At 32.8% G+C, this 19,995-nt stretch overlaps 1 pseudogene; it reads right to left on the bottom strand.

Moving 5' to 3' along the window:
• Positions 1-3,290: 3,290 nt before the first annotated feature.
• LOC145249840 (U2 spliceosomal RNA) lies at positions 3,291-3,504 on the bottom strand (annotated as a pseudogene).
• Positions 3,505-19,995: the final 16,491 nt, after the last annotated feature.

The raw sequence follows: 19,995 nt of genomic DNA, 5'->3' as shown, positions 1-19,995 counted from the left end.
TAACTCTATTTTAAACTAGAGGAATTTGAGTTTTACCTGTCTCCAACGATCCAAATTTTCCATTGTCAAAGTGCCATTTTTCTTATTTATTCACTTTTGCTATTTTTACCGTGCCATTTTTCCAGTATCATTTTTACTTAAACCTATGTAGCCCTAACTCCAGCTTGCCCATTCTCTTTTTCGTCCACAAGTATGTCTTTTCCTAACGGCGCCTGCTGCGCCAGCCACTACCTTCTTCGGCCTTTTCTCTCCAGTTATCGTTGATGCTCTTTAGGTGTTTCTTGAACACTTTTTGTAGCGTAGTCGTCGAACTCCAGCTTTCCTCGAGCCTTCTTTTTGTTCTTCAATGGAAAATAGTTTTTGGTAGCCTGCTGCTCTCCTCTCCATACGTATGACATGTCCGCCTACCTTAGCTGACACGTGATCATTTCTTCAATATTGGGTATTCCTGTCCTTTCCAGAAATTGGAAATTTTATGCATGGTCTCGTGTGGAGGAAAGTAAATAAGACAAGCCTTAATCCTTTTAGGTTTACTTTTCCTCGTAGGTTAGTTCGTACCTTTGTTCTTCTCCACAGTATGACTTTACACCACTACTGCTACTCCTGCCGCTACTCCTCCTCCCCCATACTACTACTACTACTACTACTACTACTACTACTCTTCTTCTTTCTATTCTCTAGTAGAGGCGTTCCACGTGTTCATATCATGCACTCACCAAAAATGTTTATTGTAGCCTGTAAATTGTATGCGATCAATTGAACATAAACTGCTCCTCAGACCATTATTGGTGGGGAGGTATTATTGTTGTGTAGCAGGAGGCTCATATTGAGTACATAACGGGACATGTATAACGGGGTACATATAATACACATATAATGACGATGGTGATGACAATTCTTAGAGGACATTTATAACAGTTCTTATAACACATATAGAAGGGAGGAGATACTTCACTTATGATGGAGGGTGGGGACACATAATACTTGGAAGTGTTGTACAAGAGTTTGTTACAAGATGATGATAAAACACAGTTACCTTTTCTGTTGTAAAACATAACAAACATAGTTGGTTTCTTTATTCTTCAACCGACCGATTAGTGACGTTAGGAAGTCAAACTTGGACCTACATGGTCTAATGTCCTCCCTTCGCTTCTAAGGGGCTCTCCTCTCACACTGTCTCTCTCTCTCTCATCAACTCTCGACCTCAAATGACTTCTAACTTTGAACCCTTAGATTCCTATATTGAGACATATCCTTTGTTTATGACGTCAAAAGTGTGGTTTTCAAACGTGACTAATTTTCACGTGGCTTTACATATGTTTATCCAAACATACTTTGGCAAACAAAACAATATTTTTTAAAACTCGCATTGTGCATTCATTTTAACTGACATATTTAATATCCAGAGTTCTTTTACAGGAAAAAGGTCTCTCCCCTTTTCCAGTAAGTAAAAAGAACTTTAGATAAGTGGAAAATGAGATTAGGATAAGCCGAGACTCGAACATTGTAAGCAAGGTTCAGAGATAGATTCAGAAAATGGAATGTTAGAATTTGGCTATTGTTAAATTTCATATAAAATAGTTTAGATATGTTTGTTTGTAAAAAGAATTTAATTCTTCATTCTTTTATGGAAATTGAATTAAAAAGGCCAGCTAAAAATAATGAACAATACAATTTTAAAATATATTAAAAATAGGTTAGGTTGAAAAATAGGTAAGTGAGAATTCTTTGTCTGCAGAAGTGTGTTTTGGGAACGTATGTTTAAGCCACGTGAGTCGATCACGTTTAGAGTCATACATATGACGTCATAGCAGAAAGGACATTTCTCAATATAGGAGCTAAAATTAGCATATTAGTAAGACAGAAGACAGTCGGGCCGACAGGTTCGAGAAGTCAGCAGGGTCGGTCGGAAAGAGGCGAAGGGTTAGAAGTTTAACGATGTAGAACCAATGTGAATTCCTGACGTCATCATCATTCGACCGGTCAAATGAAATAAAGAAATACCATCGAATTGTAACTGTTTGTCTTCGTGTCGTCATTCAACAATTGAAGGTTATGTGTAATCATCTCTTTAATGAACTTTGTATAATCCCCTTCCGAGTAATGTCCCCCTCTCTCTATCAATAAGCAATGATTGTCCCCCTCCTGTGTTAAAAGAACTGATCACCCTCTCTCCTCCCTAATATGTTACAAGAATTTACAGAACAGTAATACTTATAAATCTATCTCCCCTTCATTATTGTTCCCCATGCAACAGTTCTAAAAGAATGGACAATCGACTCTTTTTCCGACATAAACAATATTTAACAATTTCTAATAAAATTAACAATAGACTGAATATCTAACATTCCATTTTCTATTATCTTTAATACTTGCCTACAGGGTTCGATCCTAGCCTTTTCCAAATATCATTTTCACTTATCTAGTATGTCTTCTTGCTTACATGAGAAGGAGGACAGCCCTTTCATATATGATATGCCTTTCGCAAAAACCGATGAGATCAATCATGCCCTCATTTCTGCACAACAGAAAACTGGATTTTCTATATTAAATTAAACAAGCTGGTAGCCCGGCGTTGCCCGGTCATACAATACGCTTTAACATGATATTTAATTTATGCAGATTGTGTATGCATTATTATAGAATCAATCCTCTGTTAATTATTACATATTACGAGGAATAATTTGCTTTCCAGAAATTGGGGGGGGGGGGAATAATAATGTCGGTCACCAAATTCCGTCTGCGTTTGTTTACAATATTACTTCAGCTGATATTTGGGTTTGACGATGTTTGCCCTGGAAAAGTCCCTTTCTGATTAATGTTTAGTTAAAAATATGCAAAACAAGAAATGATTTGCGGCGATTTTAAATGGTACCTATTCTTTTATCGTAAATTGAACTCATTAATAAGAACAAATTAAAATAAAATGGTGAGGTACACCCGGGCTTGAACACGGAATCATGCGATCTGTAGTCGAATGTTCTATCACTAAACTATATCTCCAGATTATAATAAATCTGTTTTTATAAGAATAAATGATTTGCTGAAATTTTATTTTCTCCCTTGGCCGATGTAACGTAAAATATTCCCTTGTAAAAATTATTCTTTTATGTTTTTAAGATGGCATTTTTTTCGAGTTTTGATACTTATCGGATGAATTTCTGTACAAAACATATCTAAGAACACTTCCACACATATAAAGTAGCTTTTTGTGAAATTTGCAAAAGATAGGCTCAGTTGTTTCAGAGCCTATAGGGAAGGAACTCTCACACACACACACACACACACAAAATTACTTTTATATAATACCTATTTACAATGCTTCCCCACGGGGCAGAGTTAGACACCAGGGTCGTTTTTTAACGTGGAGAAAAGGCACAAAAATTAAACATTATCTCAGTCGTGAAGGATTGCTCTTTCACTGAAAAAGAACAAGAAATGGAAGTGCAGGATCTGAAGAACAGATACTACACTTTGATCTTGGCCAAAAGGCCAAGACACAAAATGATAGAGATCTAGATTAAAAATCAAGCAAATTCGAAAGAGGAAGATATATATATATATATATATATATATATATATATATATATATATATATATATATATATATATATATATATATATAAGCCTTTTCCTTCGATCGACAATTTACGAATCTGACCTCCAAATTATTGCAAATCAGGAAAAATGGTTCTCTTAATCAAAAACGGCATTTATACGTTCAATCTTAAAGACGGAAGAAAATATGTGATTATCTTTTCATCATCCGAACGGAAATTGCGTTCAATTATTGGATAAAAGAATTCTTACTGAAAACTAGAAGAATACTTGTCCCAGGACAGGTAAAATTAATTCCTCGAACAGAACAGTTTTGCACCACTCCTACGAAAAATATTACCAACATATAATAATACTAATCTTTACATCTAGAATCCTTATTCGAAATCTGATCTCCAATCTATGGTTCCCCTCTGTTACAAAAACACTTGACTAGCTACAACCACTATCAACAATTTGCTCCACTCTATCTGTGTCCTTATCTAAACGCAGGTTCTATGAACAAAGCTTGTTTTCTAAAACTTCCCGCCTATGAAATACCGTCCCACTGGCCTGCTTCTTGACCGATTATAATTTCTTATTGAACGGCCCCCTTAAATAATCTAAATTCTACCCAATCTACACAGTTAACGTTTACTAAATGACCATCTTATATTCATTAACACTTATTCTTGAATGGCCTTCTGGCCTTGATAAGTGGTGACTCTCCTGTAAAAAAAAGAAGCTATTACATGGTTTCGACCCTAGATAAAGCCTAAAATGTAATTCCTAGAAGAAAATTGAATTTAAGTAATTTTGCTTAATAGGTCTCCATCAAATTTAATGCAAATCTGAAATATTTGAATTTTCAAAGGGGAGGTTGTATTGATAATATGCCCCTAAATCTGTTTACACACTTCAAAGAAACTGACATATTATTAATATTTATTTATTGGATGTCTCATTGATTGACTTATTCATTTCGTATAATTTTATATTTCGAATGCGTTTACTTTAAGGAAAATAGCAAACGAATCAACAGTGGTAATCTCGTCAGCATCGGACAAAGCCAAATTCTTTGCCAAAAATTTTTCAGCTAATTCTACTCATTCCGATCCGGCTCCACCCCGTATTTTCTACTGTGTCTGAAACCACGCTATGCGACATACAAATATCTGCGCGTGATGTTGCCAAACTAATCAAAAACCTTGATTAGAGTAAAGCAACTGGCGCTGACGGCACTCCAATTATAGTGCTGAAGAAACTTCAACCAGAACTAGCTCCCATACTTACAAAGCTGTTTAAACATTGTCTTAATCCTTCTCAACACCCAGGAAATCCACATCAGTATGCGCGTATTTAAAAATTCAGGTGATCGGTCATCTCCCTTTCAATACAAACTAATTAGTCTTCTATGAGTCAGGAGCAAGTTGCTGGAATCATTGTTAACTAGAGAAGTAGTCACCTAGCTCAGCAAAAATGATTTTCTTAGTGACATGAAATATGTTTTTCGTTCTTCTAGATCTACAGCAGATGTGCTAAGTATTATATCTCATATAATTATAATTATTACAAGTCCTCTCTGATTTTTCCTCTTCGGATCTCAAGCACGTGGTACAATGAGGAAAGGGGTAGCTTGTCAATATTAATGCATCTAAAAACTAACCTATTATATATATATATATATATATATATATATATATATATATATATATATATACTCCTATAAATTCGTTTTTCTTTTGTGATTTGTGTATTGATATTCATATTAAAACACTCTTTTCCATTTATTTAAAAAGAAAATACAATTTTTTTTTATATTTGGCTTGTGGAATTGCATTCATTAGCAAAAGATCTTGCTGATTTGCATATTCTTTTAAACATTTATTTTAATTAATTCCCTATTAGTTGCTTCGGTTTCCTAATGGGATAATCATCTCTAGTTAACTATTACGTGTAATTATATAAATGCAAATATTCTACATGATGTATCCTTCCATAATATATATATATATATATATATATATATATATATATATATATATATATATATATATATGTGTGTGTGTGTGTGCGTGTGTCTGTGTGTGTGTGTGTGTGTGTATAAGCATATACTTTTGTTTAACAAATTTTGCCTACCAAACTCCTCCTAGAGATTTTGGTCAACAGACATGAAACTTCATATATAAGGTATTTGAATCCATGCCAAACTTTATATTTGGGCTAAAATGCTAGTATATATATATATATATATATATATATATATATATATATATATATATATATATATATACTAGCAAAAGTACCCGTCCTTGACTGGGTTCAAAATCAGCCTACAGAAAATGGACTCTGATTTATGAAAGTATGATAGGTTATGAAAATGAAGGGTTGTAAAGAGATAATTTCGAATTTAGGGGTATCAAAACCAAAGCAAAATATGATGAAAGTAAAAATAAAATAGATAAACCCCATAATTTATTATACCATACCTGTTCACACTGAAACACTTATCACAACATTCTGTGGATCTATATTAAAAAACCTTGTTAACTTTGTGACATATTTCCATTCTCCCGATACATTGCTTCGTCAACATGCGACCATTTTATATCTCCCGAAGACACTTCCGTATTTAGCCCCCCCTCCCCAAAAAATGGGTGATCGATTTACCAGAACATGGTAACTAAAAAGTGAGTACCCCTTTCAAATGTTGAAATAATTTTTTTTTTTCAATTTTTTTTCATAATCTGGTTAATGTTCAATCAATAATAATCCAGTGAAAAAAATTTCAAAAAACCTATCAGTATAGAAATTCGCATGGGGGTGATGGTTGTATAACTCCGCCACGTAAGTAAATAAATAAAAAATGTTACGTGCACATGCGTTAGCCTTGATTAGGGGGGTACTAAGGGAACGACCATTAAATAATTCTGCGGGTCGCCATGGAACTCAACGCCCAAGGAGTACCAAAATAGTTTTCATAATATGAAGAAATTTTTTTTCGAAAAGTGGGTGATCACTTTTCCATGTAAATTTGACTTAAAATGAGCACCCACTTTCTGGCCACCCAGGAAGGGGCATTTATTTTCGTGTTTATTGGCTTAAAGGTTTTTTGACAAGGCAGTTTGGTACGCGAGTGCATATTTAACAGTTTTCGTATATGCTCACGCGTAGCATAAACAAAGGCTACGTCTGTGAAATGGAAAATAGTCTTATAGTTCCGGGGTTATTACTATGCAAAAGAAATCAAACAAAAAACTTTTTAGCCAAGAAACACACAGAAAAACAAAACAAAACATAGCATCCATTTTTTTTTCTATCGAATTCATTTGCTGTTTTTATTGAAAACTATTTTTTCCCGGATTTTTGATATAATTTTCCATTAAGGGCCGTGCGTCTCACGTTCGTATATAACAAAAAATTTTATGTAGACTTCGGTGTGCTAAAAACGAATCTGCAACCCGTTTCTGTTGCAAAAAAAAAATAGTTTTTATGATATGAAGAAATTACTTTTTCGAAAAGGGGGCGATCACTTTTCCATGTAAATTTAACTTAAAATGAGCACCCACTTTCTAGCCACCTGAGAGAGGGGGGATTTTTTCCCATGTTTATTGGCTAAACAGCTTTCGTTTATGCTCACGCATAGCGTAACGAAGGCTACGGCTGTGAAATGGAAAATAGTCCCAGAGTTCAGGGGTTATTACCATGCAAAAGAAATCAAACAAAAAACTTTTTAGCCAAGAAAAACACAGAAAAATGCCCCTCTCTCAGGTGGTCAGAAAGTGAGTGCTCATTCTAAGTTAAATTTACATTGAAAAATGATCACCCACTTTTTGAAAAAGTAATTTCATGAATATCATGAAAACTTTCTTTTTGCTACGGAAACGGTTTGCAGATTCGTTTTTAGCACACCAAAATCTACAATAAAATATTTCGTTACATACGAACGTGAAACGGGCTTTAAAGTAAAATAATACCGGATTTTTTGGAGCAGATTTGCCGTTTAGTTGTACAAATATCCTCAAAGCAGATATTCACTAAAAGGGATTTTTAAAAGTCGTCACCTGTATCGAGCAAAAGTTTAAAACCACCGATTATATGCCAGCCTACGTCTTGATAACATATATTGAGTGAGTTCTTAACAGTATTTTGTATAGTTTTTTTAGTTTAAACTCATTTTCCCAAAATTTCCCCAAACTTAACGTGTTCGATACAGTCTGCCGCCATTTGTATTTTTCAGATATACCGATAAACATTGAATCTTTTTGAACCGATTATACATTACATAAAAACACTAAAATCTTATCCAGTTAGGTAGAACATTTACTTTTCTTGCCTTTGATAACATTTATTTGTTATATATTTATTTTTTGACAACTTTTTTGTATCTGTGTTTAGTAATATGAACCCTTTTCATTTAATGTAACGTTTAGGCGGCTTGAAAAACAGTGTTTATCGGTGTATTTGAAAGCTACAAATGGTGGCAGACACTGTTGATTACTTTAAGTTAGAGAAAGTGAGTTAAAACTAAAAAAACTATACAAAATACTGTCAGAAACTCACCGATTATGCCAGCCTATGTCATGGTAACATATATTTGTGGGGTTTCAGACACTGTTTTGTATAGTTTTTAGTTTTCAACTTACTTTCCCAAACTTAACGTATTCAACAGAGTCTGCGACCATTTCTGTTTTTCGAGCCGATTAAACATTTTACATTACATAAAAACACTAAACAATTATCCAGTTAGGTAGAAACGTAACTTACCTTACCTTTGCTTTCATTTATTTGTTTTTGGACAACTTTTTCGAATCTGTGTATCAACCAAATATTAATTACTAACTTACATTTTTGTACACAGAAAACCAAACAAAAAAAATCATTTAGCGTTTCAACATTTTTGCTACGTCCGGCTTATTCCACTGATTGTTGGTCGAGTCCAAACCATGAATGATTGATAGAAACTCCCGAGGATCCAGATCAAATTTTGCGAGAGTACCATTTTTTTTTCATTTTCGCCTTCTTTTTCACATTTTGGAGTGGATTGCTGTACTAAGAATATAAGAAACATGCATTTTTCTCTTTTTATTAAATTTTTACATTACACCAAATTGAGCCACTGCAACGCATGGCAGGGTACAGTTAGTATATATATATATATATATATATATATATATATATATATATATATATATATATACTCCTAGAAAATGGAGGTTTTGTGTATTAATATTCAAATTTAAACCCTTTTTCTATTTATTTCAAATAAATGGTTATAAATGGAATTGCATTTATCTCCAAAAGATATAGCTAATTTGCATATTATTTTAAACATTCAGTTTAATTCATTTCCTTGTAGTGTTTTTGGTTTTCTTATGCGATGATCATCTTTAGCTAACAATTACGTATAATTATATTCATGCAGATATTCTACATGATTCATACTTGCATAATATTTCCGTAAAAAGTTTATAGTAAACACAAAATTGTTTCGGCCTGTTAGCATATATATATATATATATATATATATATATATATATACTCTTTATAAAAAATTTAAGATCACCTGAAAGACTTTAAAAAGAAACTTTTTAAGGATAGATTATTTATATTTGGTGTCAATTTGGTGGTGAATATTGCTAAGAATTTTTGAATGCTTTTTTCTTCCGTGTCGATGTTATACTTTGTTAAAGCTCGTTTAAAAGTATCGACAAATCTTTCCGCTTGTCCGTTTGATCGAGGGTTAAAAGTTTGTGTTGTAATGTGTTCAATGGCCAGTGCCTCACAGTTGTGCTTGAATTCTTGACCTGTGAACATAGTGCCATTATCACTAACAATGGTTTTCGGAACTCCGAACCGACTAAATACCTCGTCCAGCGCTTTTATTGTGTTTGCCACTGTAGGATGTTTGTATTTAAAAATTTCTGGCCATTTTGAAATACTATCTACGATTACTAGGTAATAATATCCCTCAGAGGCTCTGCGTAACCGATATGGCTGCGTGTCCAGGGTACAATGTCCTGATCCATTCCAGGCCAGTATATGAATCCTCTCATTACTTTATTGGTTTCCCCCATAAATTGAAAAGTATCAGCAAATCTATACCGAATAGATTATAATTTTTCCATGTATCACACACATATGAGTTTTTAACGTCTTTTCATTCAGGGTGACATTAGTATAAAATTCACCCTTAAATTTTAATCTATTTCCAGACATTCCTCTGGCAATTTTCTTTGTGTTTTGCAGCTTTGGAGAACCAATTTTTTTCCATGTTGTTTCATCAATTAAGGATATGTCACTTCCAGTATCCAAAAGGCAGTTTACTTTCCGGCCATTAATTCTAACTTCAATATATTCGCTTTTTTACCATACATGGACTCTTTTTTAAAATCAATGGTCTATATTTCAGGCTTACAGTATTTCTCCTTTTTGCATACTGTTGACTTGTGTCCTTTACACCCGCACTTATAGCATATTTTGCTTTTGAAGTAGCACTCTTTTGTGAAGTGATTATTTCCTCCACACGTCTTACAGTATTTTTTACATAGTGGTCACCTTGCTTTACCCTTTGTATTTTATCAACATTTTTCTCTTCGATACTAGTATTATCCTGTTTCTGGCATTCCTCAGTAACTTTCTGTAAGGTTATTTCTATGTCTTGGTGCATAATGGATAATATCCTAGAACGAATCTTTTTATCCTTCGAGGATGTTAACCCTTGCACAAATATCAAGCATTTAAACATGTCCTCTTTTAGGTCTTTCAACTTAAATAACTCGCATTGGGCATTTACCTTCCTAGCATAGGCGATAAAGTCTTCATCGTCTTGTTTCAAAATATTTAAACACCTATAACGAGTATAAAATAAGCTATCCCGTTCCCCGAAAATGTTTGATAAAATTTCTACAGTCTCTTTAAAAGAAAAATCTTCGGGTTTCCTTGGGAGTATAAAATTGGTATACTTGGTATTTTCATGGGAACACAGTTTTTGCAACAGTAAAATAATTTTTTCTTCATCCGACCAGGCCTGACATCGGTTGGAAAAAATATTTTCGTATCTACGATGATATGCTGCAAACGTTAAGCCATTAGTTGGTTCATATAAAAATTCTGTCAGCGAATTTGCAATTCCTTCCGGAGTTAACCGACAATCCTTTTTTCTCCTTGTTTTATTAATATTGTTTTTAATGCTTCATTTTGTTTTAACTGTTCTTTTTGTAAAAATTCCATCTGGCTTTGTTGAGCCTACAGTGCTAATTGTATCGTTTTTGTAAACTCGGCCCCATGTTGAAGAATTTTTTTTTAAACACAGTAATAAGACAAGAGGTTTACAGTACTTGCACAAAGCATTAAATAAATTCATTGAATAGTTTTGTTTTTTAACCACAAAAAAGCAACATTCTTTTGTAGACAAGGTTTTTGGAGGGGGTTACATACACGAAATTGACACTAAACCAACAGCATACAAGTGTTCCTTTCCGCCGTATTTTTTTCTTATGAAACAAAATAAATTTAAGATGGTAATTTTCAAAAATTGTTCTTTTCAATGCTTCGTTAAATATCAATTTCTCTTTTTTTTTTCTAATTAAAAAATATATATAGCTTACTTTTTGTGTGTATCTTAGCTTTTTTTTTCAGTAGTTGAATTTTTCCGTGCAGTATTTTTTCTCTTCGTTTTCCAATACATTTTTGGCTTAAAGTTTCCTTTTTGTGAATTCAAATCCTGTCGGCATTTGTTATATCCTTACTTTAAATAAGAATACAGCAAGAAACACGAGGTTATGAATGAAAGACAAAGGAGTTTATTTACAAGGGAATATATGTGACCTAAGAATTACTCGACGTCCTTTCTTATTTTTTTCTTGTCTTTTTTCCTTCTTCCTCAGTCACGTGAGAGGGTCAATATATCTATAGTTCATTTCATCTATGAAGGGATGTTAGGTTATTCCATTACATAAGAATGGTACATTAATTAGGTGTATAGAAAAAGGAAAACTCTTTATACCATGGTATTTAAAAGCCTAATGCTTCTCATCAGAAGAGGAGAGATGCTAGATAACACATTATAGGTCGCGACATCTAGCGACAGCTACATTAGGAGCGAAATTATTGTGCGTGACAGGGGAATGGTAATATATTGAAACTATTCGGAGAGGAGACCGTTGAGCTTTACTGTTCTCTGTGTCGGGGTTAAAATCACGTAATATTCTGACGAATAACGAGAAGGGCTTCACGCAGACCAAACAAACATAAGGAACAATTTTTGTGGGCTTTAGATACAAAGATTCAAGGTTACTTTTAAATTGTGAATGCTAATTTGTCTCGATTTTGCGGACGTAATTGTAAACAATGTTCATAGTATTTTCGAATTTACACTTTTACGTAAAACTAATTTAAAGAATGGAAAAGAAAGGAAGGAAAGGAAAGAAAAGCGAAAAAAGTGATGGAAAACAATTTGTGAAAGAAAGACAGGGATTTAACATGACATTGGTCTATTTTGTTTTATCTTAACGTGTCGAGCATACAATAACTTTGATGATAATAAATTATAACTATTTCTTTACGTATACGATACGGTTATTACGACGTTACGTAATTTAAATGGCTATTGGTTTCTCCAGTTTTAGGTCGTTTTCACAGACGTATTTTCGAACTTATTTACGGTTGAAATTATCGAGATTTTGTTATTGCAGAAATGTTTAAAACTTCCTGATTTTATCGGATATCCTGAGATAGGATCTTGGCGGTGTCTATTTCCAACAGAGATTAATAACACAGGCTCTCTGTTAAAATCGTTTTCCCATCTGTTGAGCACCCATGCCTCCAGATAAGCAGCCCCGATTCCGTTTGATTCGTATTTCCAATGTTCATTCTTTTTGTAAATGCCGTTTTTTAAAAAACTTCCGCTAGGAATAACCAAACAAAATGGTGCCCATTCGTTTAGCGATAAGAGAGATGCTTTCAGTCTTACGCGTGACAGACCGACGTAAATGCAATTTCGAACTCATGCGTGACAGATCGACCAACAGACCAAGCTTCTCATAGAGATGTTTGGACGCATCAAAACCAATACGTTCATAGTAAACGAACAGAATAGATAACACTTGATAGCGTGCAATTTCCATAAAAAAGTCCAGTTTTTTTACTCCTATTCGTCCAACCAAGCAGGGAGATGTTTGTTCACATTACATTTAAATTTCTGCATGTTAACACAGCCAGGGTAGCAGAATACTGGAATCGAATTTCAAAATCAAGCAATTGGAAGGAAGTATTGGGAGTGGAAGGCCTAAACAGCATATAGAAACATCAACATTGAAGGGATGGAATTTTGCTGCTTGTTGGGCATATACGTCGAGAAGGTGCAAGTCTTACGAGTTCTTCAAAGTTCATTACATAAAACTACTTGTATAACGGGCACAGGAATGCAACATTGTGGCGATGGGGCAGCTTTAAAGCTTGGTTGATTGAGACCTATTAGGTTGGGGACTCTTTTTTTATCCTCTTTTGCATGGGAGACTAGTGGTACATACTTGATTTGATTTCCCTTATCCACATAACATTGATACTTTTCAAACGTTCTTTTTTCAAGTTTAGATGCGTAATACTAACTGGATTTTTAATAGAAATGACTCCGCATCTATAATATAAATCTCACGTCTCTGTTTAAATGCATGTATGTATGTATGTAAATATGCATGTATGTAAATATGTATGTATGTAAATATGTATGTATGTAAATATGTATGTATGCCAAAGGGCGAATGAACTCTTTTTCTGTGTCAACAAGCACTAGCACCGTGTATATTTGTGTGTGTATATATGTGTACTGGGGTGGAGAGGGCTCCCGTAAGCCGTGGTGAAGGCAACCTTTCTAGGAGAAGCAAATCTCTGATTTAAAAAAACCATAAAGCGGGAAACCAGTACCCGAATTAAGCTGGTCTGCAGTTTAATTTGTTGCTGGCTATCTTGCTCTTGCTTGTTGCTGGATCTCAACATTTTGAACCGAGAGAGAGACTTAGCTGTCGTACAAAGCTAAGACTCTGTAACATCATCTTTGTATAGATACTCCCTCAGGCATTTGGGCTCATGTATTTTAAATGTCTAAGGGAGTGGCACTCGTCTGACAAGACGTTGCAATCATCATCATCATCATGTATGTATGCCTAACACTTTCGACAGAGGCGATGAATTTTCACGAAATCGGTATCGTGTTAAAGTTCGGCCCTTCAGACGAAAAAATTGACTAAAAACATTACACTCAACTGGACACTTTTTTACAGGGAGGGGTCATTTTTTCGCCGACATTTTCGAAAGTCATCCTTTCTTTTCGATTGACTAGCGTTAATTTAAACCTCCGTTACTTTCGGTTTGGCCATGGACGCAACAGCAAAGACGTTACTTTTTTTTTCTTTTCACGTTTTTTCTCCTTCGCGGTACGGGTTTGAGCCTGCCTACTTGCCTGTCTACTACCACTTTTTTTTCGGTCGAAATTTTCCATTTTTTTTCTTTTTTTGCTCAACCAATACCCTTACACACACCTCCACTTTTTTTTCCGCCTTCGCGTCACAGGTTCGAGTCTGCCTGCCTACTGCAACCTTTTTTTCTTTTGCTCAACACACGCCTACAAATATACCCGGGAAACGTCGGGCACCCAGGATAGTTTATAATATATGACAAAAATAATATCACAAAACTATTTTAATACCTAAACATGTGGTTCATTTGAAGTTCATTTGGGACCCGCACAGACAATTTTAAATAATTTTGAAAAAGTGAAGGAGAATATGAATATATGTCGCGGAAAAGGAATGCGAATCCTTACCTATCTTCGATTTAAATAAAGCAATGTCAATATCAATCACTTGTCATTTCTAATAAAACTAGGAACTACATAGAAATTTAAACTTGACACACCGAAGATTGTCGACGGCAAAAGATTTCAAACTTCGGTAGAAAACATGAAAAATGTTTAAATACTTGATAATACGATGTGCCCCCCCCCAATGCTTCCAGATTTTTCTTGTACAGGAGTTAAAAATTGTCGTAGACTTTTGTAAATTCAGTATGTTATTGCTATACATCTTGTGAGATGAATGACCAAATTTTATGATTTCAGGTTCAAATGAAGAGCTACTGCAATACCCTAACAAAGCCTAATCGTCACAGTTGGTGAATTTCAAAAACGCTATCTGGACAAACGATATGTAATAAAATTTTGTGTTAAACCTGGTAAAATGCTAAAGAAACGTATGGAATGCTTCAAACTGTTTTTGGACCATCTGGTATGAATCGAGGATTAGTTTTTGAGTCGTAGGAGAGATTCAAGGAAGGCAGTTAGTATGATCAGGTGTGGGAGGAGTAAGGAAGTTATAATACCAGAGTTGATTGGCCAAATAAAGAGTTTTTTTGGATATGGACCGTCGTGTGTCTATAGAGACATTAAGTGCACATTTTGATGCTAGTGTGAAATGAAGATGCGGAAGACTCGCTTCATTGTTAAAACAGTACTTCACCCTCCGTATAGATCTTGCTCCCTATGACTTTTGGTTAATCCCTAAGCTCAAGGAAAACCTTAGAGGCTGTTGTTATAGGACAATTGAGGTAATGAAAGAGGCTGTGATGAGGGTTATTGACACGCTCATGCAAGAGAACTTTCATGAGCGTTCCAGAAGTTGTTGGAACGGTACAATAAGTGCATTGCAGCCGGAGGATATTACTTCAAAGGAGACTATAGTTTCATGTGTGTATTATCAATAAAACTGCCCATACAAAAACAGTCTAGAAACTTATTGTAGGCACACCGTAAGTTTGTATTTTGAATTATTTTGATTTATATGCATTGCGTTTGTTATGGTCATATATATATATATATATATATATATATATATATATATATATATATATATATATATATATATATATATATATGTATGTATATATATATATATATATATATGTGGGGGTACCAAATTGGTCAAAGGGAAAATTATTCCCAACTCGCATTTAGGTAAAAATGCACTTTCGTAAATAATTGAATTCATTCGAAACGTATTGCAAAAAAAAACAAAAAAACAAAAACAAACCCAAATTACATCTAAATAAATCGCGATATATATTAACTCTCGGCGAGATGGACCAACGGGTAAAGAGGTCAGGCTCATTACCCTGAGGTCCCGATTTCTAATCTCGCTAGATTCAGCCACTCTGATGAGTCGTAGACGGCGAAACACATGTCAGTGGATAATTATATTTTAAAAATAATATATATATATATATATATATATATATATATATACCGCTCCCCATGTGGGTGTATCAAATTGGTTAAAGGGAAAATTATTCCCAACTCGCATTTAGGTAAAAATGCACTTTCGTAAATAATTGAATTCATTCAAGACGTATCGCAAAAGCAATAACAAATAACATTTATATATATATATATATATATATATATATATATACATAAATTCATATATATATATATATATATATATATATATATAGCAACATATATATATGTAGCTTTGTAAATTTTTGTTATATTGAAATAAAGGATCTATTTTATTACACACTAATTTCTTTTGTTATATTCTTTGTTAAACGGTCATAGCATTCCTGAATGTTTTGTTCTAAAAAAATATTCTGTAACAATTTTTATTGAACGACTTGTTAGAGTGCGTGTCTCGCGACAACACAAACTGACTTTTATGACCCTCGCCGGATTGTGTTTGACAGGCCTGCTCTACCAAACTCCTTTTTTTACGTTTTTAAATTTTTAGAGATGAAGATTGATTATTCGCATTATTTGGATTCATCGAACTACTGTTCTCATCTTGAGTGTTATTTTCACAAACTTTCGGTCGATGTAACCTTCGACCTTCTTCAAGTATATCTTGTCGAACTCGGAAATCTGTATGGAATTAAGAAGCAAACTCTTTATTTACTCCACGGGATAGCATGCTCTTGTTCTGTCAGCCAGTCCTAAGTAATTCGCAATTATATTTTGACGTTGCACACTAAGAATTGAACTGCCAACATTCAGAATAATATCACTTCACAACTGTATCTTTTCAAATTCTTTAAACATTGCGCCATGGATCCTCGCCAATTAAAGGGTTCCGTTCGAAATTCTATGCAGATTCCCATGTTTGATAGAAAGATTCCCGAATACCACAAGATACACCTGAAAAAGGGCCGAGGTTGCATCGATCGAAACGTTGTGAAAATGAAACACAAGATGAAAACAATCGTTTGAAGAATTCAAATACGAATAAATCTTTTTTTTTTCTAAAATTCGTCTTCTCGACATTTAATGACAACCAACATCTGTAGTCGTTGGAGGAAACAGATTTTATACAAAAAGTGTGAAATAAAATCTTCTTGTTCTTGTTCTAAAAATGCAATTAAAATTTGGCATATTTTTTAATGAAGATTACTTTTCGATATATGAAATGAAAATGCTTTAATTTGTTTCTACGCATATGGCTTGACGCATGTATTCGCATGAAATAGTAAAGACCAAAAAAAAAAAAATAGTTTTAAGTCAATCTGATGCATTTCTTTGAATTTATCCAACATGCCCTTTTATTCCACCTGGAATACATAAAACAGCAGATATTTCTTTAACATGCTTTTAACATGCTTTTAACATGATTTTAAAATGATTTTAACATGATTTTAATCAAAATCCAACACCTGCTTTTCTCCAGCTTTTCTCGTCATTGTCAAAGGCACACACACAACTCATTAATAATTTCACATTTCGTCTCTTCATCTAAAATATATTTTTATTATAAAAGTTTATACTTTTGCTATAAAAGTTCAAAAATTGTTTTAATTGGTTTCCACTATACGATTTTCCTTTCAAATGACAACTTTTAGAAGTTTTCGGGCAAGCAAAAACGGATATTGTATTTAAATTTTCCGCAAATGAGTAGTTTTCCGGATATTAAGCAATGAAATTTATCATGTTAAAAGTGGCAGCTATTGAATAAGACCCTTAAAATATCTTTATTTCAGTTTCCTCCTCTTAATATTATGCAGGTCGGTTAAAAATTAAATTCTAGTGCATTTGGTAAAAGTTATTTGTTGAAAAAAAAAAATATATATATATATATGTGTGTGTGTGTGTGTGTGTAAATATGTATATATATACATATATATATATATGCATATATATACATATGTCTATACACATATATATACACATATAAATACATATATATATACATATATATATACATATATACAGGGTGACCTTCCCCCCAAAACGGGACCCAACTCTAATTAGGCCCCGTTTCTTAGTGTTTTGTCCGAATGAAATGAAACTTTGGTCATAACTAGTTTATTATATTCAAAACATCACATCAAAACACTAGGGTCTTTGGCCTTTTTTTCTCCGTTCTACAGCATATGTTCTAGATGGCCTCCATTTAGCTTTTGTTTTTTGGGGGGTCACCCTATATAAACGTCACTATATATAAATTTCTTATGTTAAAAGCATGCGCGCCAAAAATGTGTGAATGGTTTTGTAAACAAAGTGCGACTCTTCCTGAGAGTTCGTACGGTATAAAACACTTAGCATCTACGGCACTAATTTTTTCCTGCTTTTAACAAACTAAAAAGTCTATTGTTTGCATTATTTTCAAAGTATTAATAAACATTTGCAAGTAATTTTAACGTCTTTAAATTGCCAATTACGGAATCTAATGCAATAAAAAGACAAAAATAGTTTAAAGCGTAAAAATCTAAAGCAAATACTTAGAAAACTAACTGCTATTGCCTTTGGTAACAGTAACTTTTTTATGTTCCGTTTACAAAAAAAAAGTTAAATGTTATGTGTTGATAGTTTTTTCTTACATAAGCAACACCACTTGATAGTTAAGTAGTTTCTTTTTATTAACGCAGTTCCAACTTCTTTATTTAAACACTCTTGACATTTCTAACCGAATTTATTACAGTAAAAACAAAAGAACATTGCCTCGTATTAATAATTTTTTGATGAAATATAATTCCTATAATTGAGAGAAGAAGTATTGATTACAATTTTCAGACTCGTGAATAATTCACGGCTCTTAAAGCATCGACTCAGATTTCATGGATATTTCAACGAAATCAATCCCCCTTGTTTTTACAAGAACACTAAAAATATTTACAAACAGTTTTTTTCTATCAGTGTAAACTTCCATTTTATACACAAAAAACATTTCCTTTGTGAATTTATGCTTTTGAATTAATTATTTTGATTGCGTCTATCGTATAGAATGTCTTTCATTTTTATATTTAAGTATAAACCTAAAATCAATTTTCACGAAAATGGCTACCCCAAATCGGCTCCCCCGAAAAATATTTCGCCCAAATTGGAATTATAGAATGGGACCCTTAAAATATCTTTATCTCAGTTTCCTCCTCTTAATATTATACAGGTCGGTTAAAAATTAAATTCTAGTGCATTTGGTAAAAGTTATTTGTTGAATATATATATATATATATATATATATATATATATATATTTATATGTATATATTTATATGTATATATTTGTATGTATATATATTTGTATGTATATATATGTATGTATATATATGTATGCATATGTATGTATATATGTGTATATATATACATATATGTATATATACATATATATATGTATATATACATATATATACATATGTATACATACATATATATATACATATATATATATATACGTACATATATATACATATATATACGTGCATATATACATTATATACATACATATATATATACGTATATATACATATGTATGCATACATATGTATATATACATATATACATAAATGTATATACATATATATACATATATATATATATATAGACATATATATATACATTTGTATATAGACATTTATATACATATGTATATAGACATATATATACATATGTATATATACATATATATACATATGTATATGTACATATATATATATACATATATATATATGTACATATATATACATATATATATGTACATATATATACATATATATGTATATGTAAATATATATACATATACATATACATATTAGTGTTGGGACGAATAATTGGCATCGGAATCGGGAATCGGAAACATTTCTAGGTATCAGAATAAGTATCAAAATCGGAAAAACTTTCCGATGCCCAAAACGATTCCTTTAATTATTTAAAAAGTTTAATTTTGGTTAAAGAACCCCCCCAGAAATGTTCCCTCATAAATCTTTCCCCAATCATAAACCTTAAATAGGGCCCTCAGAATTTTATCATGCGTTTGGTATAAAATATTTATTTTTCATGGTAAGTACCCAACTGAGCTCCAATCTACATATCCTTACCAAACTTTCAAGAAAATCCCTCGTCTAGCTGAAACCACTATCAATAATTTCCTGCGTCCTTTATCTGTGCCTAAACCTAAATGTAGATTCCATGAACAAAGTT

Source organism: Euprymna scolopes, chromosome 28 (assembly GCF_053919585.1).
Source record: "Euprymna scolopes isolate OS-2025 chromosome 28, ASM5391958v1, whole genome shotgun sequence".
Classification (NCBI taxonomy): domain Eukaryota; kingdom Metazoa; phylum Mollusca; class Cephalopoda; order Sepiida; family Sepiolidae; genus Euprymna; species Euprymna scolopes.
Note: the sequence above shows the minus strand (reverse complement) of the source record. Positions and strands in the feature narration are given on the sequence as shown.